The following is a 10128-nucleotide window of genomic DNA, read 5'->3' on the forward strand; positions in this document are numbered from 1 at the left end:
TAAGTTTAATTTCACTTTTGTCACTATTATCATTTCTGAACAATTTAGAGCAAACCACTTATCTCTTTTTATCTCATTTTCTTATGAGACTAATAGAAATGCTAATAGAACTTACAGAATCTGAGAGAGAATTCAATGGAGCACTGTCTGTGAAATTAGTTTGTAAACAGAGGATTTGGAGTATAGCTCAGTAGTCCAACAGCCTAGCATGCCCAAGGCCCTGGATTTGATCCCTAGCAGAGTAACATTAAAAAAAGCAGGAGATAGAGGACTAGAGAGATGGCCCAGCACAGATTGCTCTTGCAGAGGACCTAGTTCAGTACCCAGCACCTAGGTGGCGGCTTACAAACATCTGTAACTCCAGTCCCAGGGGTTCCAATATCCTCTTCTGACCCCCACAGACACCGGTCACACACATGGTACCCATACATACAGGCAGACAAATACACATTAAAAAAAAAAAAAACATTTTATATGCTTACACATTCTTCTTAAAGAAAAAAGTGTCAAATTTATTTCAAAGCCTAGCTTTATCTCTAATTAAGATTATTTGACAGTTACTGTAACTTAAAATTCATTACCAGGGGAGCTGAAAACGTTAATAAGTAATTAAATTCCGCAGTGAATAAAGTGACTGGACCATGAGTTTAGAAAAGCTGTGTTTAATAGTCTGGAGTCTGCTTTGCCACTGAAAGATCCTTAGGCCCTTCTAACTGCCATTCTATCCGGTTCCTGCCTTACCACTAAGCCTTTATAGGTTATGAAGTCCGACTTCCTAAGTTTGAAATTTTAATTTTCATTTTAAACCTATCCAAGTAATGAGTAACAGGTCACCACCACCATATGAGTTACAAACAGATGGAATAAAAACAGAAGTAGTGTCTACATCATCAGGAAATTATCAGTGCCGGTTAACTGTTTCACAGTTCTGATGGGTAGTACATACGAGAAAAACTGAGCCCAAGGTCGTGACAGTACTTGGCATTTTCCCTGCCAGCTATAAAACATGGTACTCTTCTCACTTAAGAAAGTGGCAGTGCTTGACACAACATTATTCAGTCCAGGAGGTGATGTCTGAGATTGTCAAGATAATGAGAATCTTTTCTAAAATTTGGTTTAAAAATGCAGAAGGTCTTGATAATTACCCGTTGTCACAAGGCTAAAGTCAAAAAATGCAAATAGACACACTCATTAATTTTCATTTTCCCTTAAGAAAGTCAGTAATGCTTCCATGCCAATAATTAAGCAATAAGAATTGTAAAATTGGGGCCGGAGAGATGGCTCAGCAGATAAGAGCACTGGCTGCTCTTCCACAGGTCCTGAGTTCAATTCCCAGCACCCATCTGTAATGAGACCTGGCACCCTCTTCTAACCTGTACATTTTAACCTTTAATTCCTGCACTTGGGAAGCAGAGGTGGACCAATTGTTGTAAGTTCAAGGCCAGCCTGGTCTACACGGTGAGTTCCAGGATAGCCAGAGCTAGGTAGAGAGACCATGTATCAAAAACAACAAAAATATTGTACATATTTTAAGCCAAAGAAACTTTTCGCCTCAGAAGGAAATTCTTTTACATTCTCAATATCCTCTGTCCAGAACTGATCCCATTTTAAAACACCATTTGAATAGTATTTCTAATCTAAAGCCATTTTTCTTCACACAATGATTTTCACTTAAGTACATAAGCTCCAAAATGACAAATGACTATCAGTTTTAAAGAATCTTTACTACAGGTTGAGTATATATATTCAGTTTTTCAAGACAGGGTTTCTCTTTGTAGCCTTGGCTGTCCTGGAACTCACCAGCCAGGCAATGGTGGCACACACCTTTAATCCCAGCACTCGGGAGGCAGAGCCAGGTAGATCTCTGTGAGTTCAAGGCCAGCCTGGTCTACAGAGTGAGATCCAGGACAGGCACCAAAACTACACAGAGAAACCCTGTCTTGAAAAACAAAAACAAACAAAAAGTTAAAGGTGTGTGCCACCACTGCCCAGCAAGTAAATGATTTTTTTTTTTTTTTTTTTTTTTTTTTTTTTTTTTTTTTTTTTTTTTTGCTATCATCATCTTTTAGGAAAGAGAAAACAGGAAAACAGGATCTGGCCCTTTAAGGAAACATCTAGCTGCCTATGGAACCAACACTTTGGCTCCTCACAACCTCAAGCCAAGGCTTCAAATTCTTTTTTAATTGAATTTTTTTTCATACAATATATTTCGATCATGGTTTTCCCTCCCCTAGATCTTACCTACCCACCAAACTTAATGCTCTCTGTCCCTCTCTTTAAAAACAGAGAAAAACAAAAGCAAGAAATACACACACACACACACACACACACACACACACACACACACGAAACCAAATTATACAAAGGACCAATAGAACAACAACAAAAAAGCCCAAGCAAAGCAAACTGAGACAAAAAAACCTACAAAAATACATTTGTTTCATGTTGGCCATCTACTCCTGGATCTGGTACCTACCCCAAAGCGTGGTTAACATATCCAGTGAGATTCCATCGGAGAAAGGGAATTTTCCTTTGCCAGCAGGTGTGAATTGCAAATAGCTTCTTTGTTAGGGGTGGGACTTTGTGTTCACTTCCCCCCTTTAGTGCTGGGACCCCGGCTGGCTTGAACCTTTGTAGGCTCTCCGCAGGCTGCCAGTCTGAGTTTATATGCGCATTAAGCCTGTTGTGTTTAGAAAATACACTTTTCTTAGTGTCATCCATCTCCTCTTGCTCTTCCAATCTTTTCACCTCTTCTGCATAGTTCCTTGGGCCTTGAGGAGGGGGCTTGATGAAGACACCCCATTTGTTATGGAATGCTTCAAAGTAAATGCTTGAGGCTAGGAATTTTTTTTTCAGATTCTAGAGTATTTACATATCACTCTGAGGATGGGATAGAAGTCTAAACAAAAAATCATATGTGTTTCTTACAGCTTGAAGGTAAATTTTACATAACATTTTAGTGCACCTGTGTGGAATTTCCCCCTTTGGCAGCATGTCTGAACACAGGTGTCAGATTTTGCAGCACTTTGGGTTTGAATTTTCAGGTTGGGCATGCTCCTCCTGTAGAATAAATGCTAACTTATAATACCTGCCAGTAGACACCAACAAACTTCAATTTCCAAGCCTAAAAGTTACTACAGTGTTGATTGAGGTGAGACAGGATTTATTTTCTAAATAATACTATCATAAAATTGGATGCCTTAGTGGATCCTTAGTGACGCCTTCCAAAGTTACAGGATTTTCTACAGGATTTTTCTCTACCTGCAAAACCTGTTTACTCCCTCAATCCTTTCTAAACCATTTAGCCTTGAAAATATTTTCTTGATGTTTTTGTTCCTTCTCTCTGGCTTCAATCATCTTGGCCAAATTCCAGGACTATACAGCACTAACTAGGAACAGCAGAGCAAGAGCCAAAATACCTGTTATAAGGAAGTCGTACGGGTCTTTTGCCATCCACTGCACAACATACGTGACCCAAGCCCTTATGTCGAGCATTTTGTACTGTAGTAGTGATCTTTAATTTTTTTCCAGGGATCATCAGTGAACCAATCACAATTCAGATGGCCATTGGTTGTCTTAAGCTCTGCCACACACCTTGGAGAGGTTTAAATACTCCAGTCTCAGAAATTTTCTGTTATAATTCCTCTTAACAAGGACTATGGGGGTCCTGCCCCTCAATACTCCTCTCCCAGGGTCCAGGAAGAATCTACAACCAGCTGTTAATATAATCTTTCATGATATTAAATGAATCTACATACATGAAACTCTTTAGCCCGTACACTTTACTCTTCTGAATAAGTATTTTCTGTGCACTGCTTCGATTCTGCTCTCATGCCTAGCTCCTTTCTTGTCTGATTTCTCTCTACATTTATCTGCTGTCTTCTAAGTTCTATCTTAATTCTCTCATCTTAGTTCTGCCCCATCTAGGTTCTCATTCATCTAGTTCCTTCCCATCTTAGCTCCTCTCCCATTTCCTTCTTTCTCATCTTGTTCTTCCCCATCTGGCTCTTCCTCATCTTCCATCTCATCCCTCTAGTACTCTCTTTTAGCCCTTCAATCTAGTTCTTCCCCATCTCAGTTTGTTCCTCTCAAGTTCTTACCCATCTAGTTTGTCCATTCTCTTTTCTCTTCTCCATCTAGTCTTCTCTGAAAATAAAACTGCCCTTTATCGCTTTGACCCTTATCTCTCCAAGCTGTCTCTGCTCCTGCCGTTTCTGGTGAGTGTGCTCAGTTGCTAGGCAACTTGGCTAGGCAACTTCCATCACAGCTAGGTGTACCTATAAGTTGGAACCTTTTAGTTCTGAGTTAATTAAGGGTGGATCTAAAACTAGAGATAAGACTTTGGAAAGGGAGAAAGTTAAGCTTAATTAGCATATCTGCCAGGCCTTCTCAAACAGATAGTCTGGACGCTTAAGTCTGTTCTTAGAGAGTACAAAGGTATCTCTGGTAAGATACTTTTGTTCATCAGTAGTGGTCCTGGCCGGATGCTGCTAATGCTGATAATGACAGAAAGGCCTGAAATTCGAGAGCCTGCACAGAAGGTTATCTAAATATTCTTTTAGTAGAGGGGAAATGGTGCCCAATAAATGATGGAAAAGCTATAACAGCACACGAGAAATTCATAGTAGGAAACAGCTAATAATCAAAAGCCAGTATCACCAAGAGTCCTTGAGCTTCAGCTCAACCTCTGGAAGGCCCTTGGCTTCTTCCAGATATTAGTTTGTCATAATCAGCTGAAATCCTACTTCATATATTTTTGTGGCTTGCAGCATCCTCTGGAAATATTTTTATGCTAATGGATGAGATTCTCCCTTTATGCCCATGACTTGTATATTTGGCTTTTTTTTTTATAATGCAAGGTATGTCTTGGAATTCTCATTTTTACTTTATTTTCAAGCTCAGATATTTGTCCTTTGCTTGATTCATTATATTGCTGAGACTTTCCATGGAATTTTTTTTTAATTTAACTTAATATGTTTTTCATTCCCAGCATTTTTATATTGTTTTTTCTACAGTATTTATATCTCTCTGTTGAATTCCTCTTTTTTTTAGATTTTATTTATTATGTATACAATGTTTTGTGTGTATGTTTACATACTAGAAGAGGGCACCAGATCTCATTATAGATGGTTGTGAGCAACCATGTGGTTGCTGAGAATTGAACTTAGGACCTCTGGAAGAAAAGCCAATGCTCTTAACCTCTGAGCCATCTCACCAGCCCTGAATTCCTCTTTTATATCTCCCATTGCCTTCTTGGTTTGTTTTTGTTTTTGTTTTGTTGTTTTTCAAGACATGGTTTCACTGTTGTGTATCCCTGGCTGTCCTGGATCTTGTTCTGACCAGGCTTTGAACTCACAGAGATCCACCTGTCTCTGCCTCTTGAGTGCTGGGATTAAAGGCATGCCCACCATGCCCAGCTGCCTTCCTTATTTTATGTATTTAGCTGCTTGTGTTCTTGACCCAGTGCTTTGTTTAGTTGATACCTTTGAATATATATAAAATCATTCTTTTGAGTTCTCTGTCTGGAGTTTCATCTAATTCGTTATATGCCAATGAATTTGCAATTTTTGAGGAATTATATAGTCTTAGTTTTTCATGTTTTTTTATGTTACTGAATTGGGATTTTGGTATTTGATATCATTTCATTAATTGTTTTGTTTGTTTGTTTGTTTTTGTTTTGTTTTTTATCATCTATGTTCCTTCAGTTAAAGTATTTGCAGTGTCAATTTGAGACTTGGATATAGTAGAGTGTGTTGTTCAAAAAAATAGTTCCTTAATCCAGGAGCTCAGGGTGTCTGATGTCAACTTTATATTAGTCCATGAGTAGAATATTAACTGCAAGAACAACCACAGCTCCTTGATATTTTCACTGTGAAAATGTTGTACTATCTTTTTGACAATAGTGCCTCCTTTTTAAAAAATAACTGCTGAGGATAAACAACCAATGATGTTATGACTTTAGTTAGTAAGAGTAAATGTAGGAGAGAAGTATGGTGGATAGTCATAGAATTGAATATTTGATCAACTTTGAAAAGAAAAAAATGAGGGGAGTAAAGTAGCTTGGAGGAGAGAGTTGAGATGCCATTAAGAGACCACAGATGTTAAATATCGTTTAAGGTATGAAAGACTATAGTTAGGAAGTAAAAAGAGGAACTGGAGAGATGTCTCAGTGGCTAAGAGCCCTGTCTACTTAGCTCACAATGTCTGTAATTCCAGTTCCAGGGAATCCAATGCCCTCTTCTGGACTCTCTGTGCACCAGGCATATATATGGTGCAACAGACATACATGCAAGCAAACCAGTCATGCACATCAAATACAAATAAAGATGCTTTTTCATAAAAAACAAAAATGGAGTAAAAAGAGGAGAAGATAAAGATCACAGAAGGCAAAATGGCATACAACTAAGAGAGGGACTATGTGAGATGTGGCTGAAGAGTGTAGTATAGAATGTCTTATGGTAGAGGGGTGGAAGCAGCTCTAAAATCTAACTGAGCAATATACAAAATAAAAATTACCATAATATATATTCACAACAGTGGATATTAAATAGTAGAAAACAAGAAATAAAAAGAATGCTCATAAAGTGAATTGCTAGCAGAAATACAGAGTAGAAAAGCGAAGTTCTCAAATCTCTCTGCCTCTAGCAGACTCTACTTAGTGTTGTGTTGGGAAGGAGTGAGTGGGAGCCATTGATCTTTGCAGCCTCTGTAATACATTGATTCTGGTGTGTGTGTGTGTGTGTGTGTGTGTGTGTGTGTGTGTGTGTGTGTGTGTGTGTAGGGAGGTTATAAGTCCTCTCTTGGAAGTCCCTTGAACCCTGCAATGTACATTAGTGTCTTCTGATGCTGCAGGTCCATTTTATGTGCGGAACAGCACTTCCCTTGCAATTTGTACTGTTCCTCGCTGGGCAGCTTGATTCAGCTAGCACAGTGCTATTCCAGAGGATTTGCAGCCAACCTCGGATTCTCAGCAATCCCAGCTGCTCCCTGTAGAATTCTTCTCTCACTGCAATTCGTTTCTACTAGAACACACTTCCTAAATGTTATATCACCTCCCAGTAGTGCCACAGCTGGGCAAGGCTTCAGTGCATGGGCCTTTGGGAGACAATTAGAACATAAACTACAATAAGAACAGAGAAATTTAAGTTTTCAAACATAATGAAATAATAAAGGAGATGGTGTGCAGCCCAGGGAGAAAACATACTTATCTAATGACTTCCCTTCTTTTTCTGCTTGGCTCCTCTCTCTCCTCTACTTCTGTTGCATAGGATCACGTCACAGTATCAAATGTATATGAAATCCCTGTTTGGGGCTCTGCTCTGTACAGAAAGCTCAAGAATATACAGTGAGCCGGGTGGTGGTGCTGCACACCTTTAATCCCAGCACTCGGGAGGCAGAGACAGGCAGATCTCTGTGAGTTCGAGGCCAGCCTGGGCTACAAAGTGAGTTCCAGAAAAGGCGCAAAGCTACACAGAGAAATCCTGTCTTGAAAGACAAAACAAAACAACAACAAAAAAAAAAGAAAAGAAAAAGAATATACAGTTTTCCAACTCAGTAAAATATATTTAACTCTATTTTTAGGGCTTTACTACTTTCTCATACATTCATCTGAACTGTATTAATAATACTATATCCTCATTGAATCTATCTGTGTCATTGGGGATGGAACCTGGGACCTAGCACATGCTATATTATCACAGTATTATGTAGCTCCACTCCTAACCCCTATATTTGTATTTTAAGTGAATATATTCTTACTGTTTTTGTGAGAATTTATGTTATTGATTTTTTAAAAATATTTTTACTTCTTTGAGAATTTTATACAATATATTTTGATCATATTCACCCCCAAGCTCCTCCCAGCTCCACCCCTTTTCCCTACCCACCCAACTTTGTGTACTTTTTATTTTTTAAACCCATCAAGTCTATTAGGTTCAGGGCCATCTACTTATAGTAGTCAACCTCCTAGGGGCCAAATCCTTAAAGAAAACCGACTCTCCCTAGTCTGGCAGCTCTCTACTGCCAACAGTTCCTCAGCTAGGGGTGGGACTTCAGGTTCACCCCCCACCACACTAGAAATTTGTCTGGCTTCAGTTTGTGCGGGTCTTGTGAATGCTGTCGAGTTCATATGTGCAACTGCCCTGTTGAGTGCCCCAAACACTATTGCTTTATAGATATCCACTGGCTCTGGCTCTTAGAATCTTCCCAGCTCCTCTGCCATGATGATCTCTGAGCCTTGGGGGGAGGGGTATGGCATAGATGTCCCATTTAGTGCTGAGCATAGTCTCTTATTCTCTGTCCCTTGACAGGTTTGTTGGAGGGTGTGTGTCTCTGTTAATTGCCATTTACTGCAAGGAGAAGCTTTCTGATGAGGGTTGAGAGATGATGCATTAATCTATGAAATAAGTCATGAGAAGTCAGTTTAATATTGTGTCCATTTAGCAGAATAGTAAGTGTTTTCTCCCCTTGGGTCTATGACCTACCTATTTACAGGTTCTTGGCCTTGATAATGGTATCAGATCTAAATCTTTTGCCTTGTTTTTTCTTTCCAGTTGCAAAGAAGATGCAAAGAATATCCTTAAAGGATGGACTTTGACTTACCTTTGTCTTCTCTTGGTTTACAGAATGGTTGTTATTCTCCAAACATGTTGTTATTCAAAATAAAAATTTGACGGAAACCAAATTATGCAAGCTGAGTTTTTCTCTTCTATTAAGCAAAGTAAAAGATTTCCCAGAAGCCTCCCTACATGAATTGTTTTGTTCTCTTTAGCTGGGACTGAATCATATATGATCATCCCTGTTGGAAAAGGAAGCTGAGAAACTAGATAACGTGATTGTTACAACTGACTTCAATCAGTTGTGATTAATTGCATGGTTCTAAACGCATTGCCAAACTTAATAGGAGTATAATTCTACTGGCAAAAGTAAGGGGAAATGGATATCAGCTAGGAAATTAAATTTCTATGTGATCGTGGATCCTTAAATCTACATAATGTTTTTTGTTTGTTTGTTTTGTTTTTCCAGACAGGGTTTCTCTGTGTAGCTTTGCACCTTTTCTGGATCTCACTCTGTAGACCAGGCTGGCCTCGAACTCACAAAGATCTGCCTGCCTCTGCCTCCCGAGTGCTGGGATTAAATGCGTGCACCACCACCACCCAGCTCTACACAATGTTTTTTAAAGAATTTACTTTTGTTTTATGTGTATGAGTGTTTTGCTTTCATGTGTGTAAGAACACCACATGCATGCACGACCTATAGATCTGTTAGAACTAGAGCTATACTAGATGGTTGTTAGCCACCATGCGGGTGCCAGGAACAGAACTCAGGTCCTCTAAGTGCAGAGTGCTCTTAACTGCTGTCATCTTTCCAGACCCTATATGGTGTTTTTATAAGCAATATTTTCACGTTTAATGTATTATAAGTGTCTTTACATGCCAATCTATGAATATGTACTTTATATAATGTGTTTGTGTGTCTGCAATACTAGAAACTGAATCCAGGGCCTCTCTTATGCCAGACAAGTGCTTTACTATTGATCTATATCATTATGGTCCCTTTTCCCTTTTGAGACAGGCCCAGGCTGGCCTTTAACTTGAGATCCCTCTGCCTCAGAATTCCTTCTTCTGAAATTGTAGGTCTGCACCATGGGACCGGCCTTATCTCTTAAAAATAATACATGCTGAAGTACTTCGGAGTGATGTATAGCAATTTCTGCAACTTACTTTGAAAGATAGAGAAAACAAACTTAGAGATAGGTCAATGGACTGATGGATTGATAGATGGCTAATAGCTGATAAAAAAAAGAAGTAGAAATGTAGTTGAAAGTTTTCTCCAGGCCCTCCCGGGCCCGTGGAACCACAACCCGCTTATAAAATAATCACTCAGAGGCTTATATTAATTATAACTGCTTGGCCATAAGCTCAGGCTTATTACTGACTAGCTCTTACACTTAAATTAACCCACAATGCTTATTCATATTTAGCCACATGGCTTGGTACCTTTTCTCAGTTCTGCCTTGTCATCTTGGTTCCTCTGTGCCTGGCTGGCGTCTCCTCCTTTGCCCTTCCTCTTCCCAGCATTCCTTTAGTCTGTTCACCTCACCTATACTTCCTGCCTGGCTACTGGCCA

The 10128-nt window shown here is 39.2% G+C and overlaps 1 pseudogene; it reads right to left on the minus strand.

The window, feature by feature from the left end:
* Window positions 1–3282: 3282 nt before the first annotated feature.
* On the minus strand, window positions 3283–3495 carry LOC114703160 (annotated as a pseudogene).
* Window positions 3496–10128: the final 6633 nt, after the last annotated feature.

This window comes from Peromyscus leucopus, chromosome X (assembly GCF_004664715.2).
Source record: "Peromyscus leucopus breed LL Stock chromosome X, UCI_PerLeu_2.1, whole genome shotgun sequence".
Lineage (NCBI taxonomy): Eukaryota > Metazoa > Chordata > Mammalia > Rodentia > Cricetidae > Peromyscus > Peromyscus leucopus.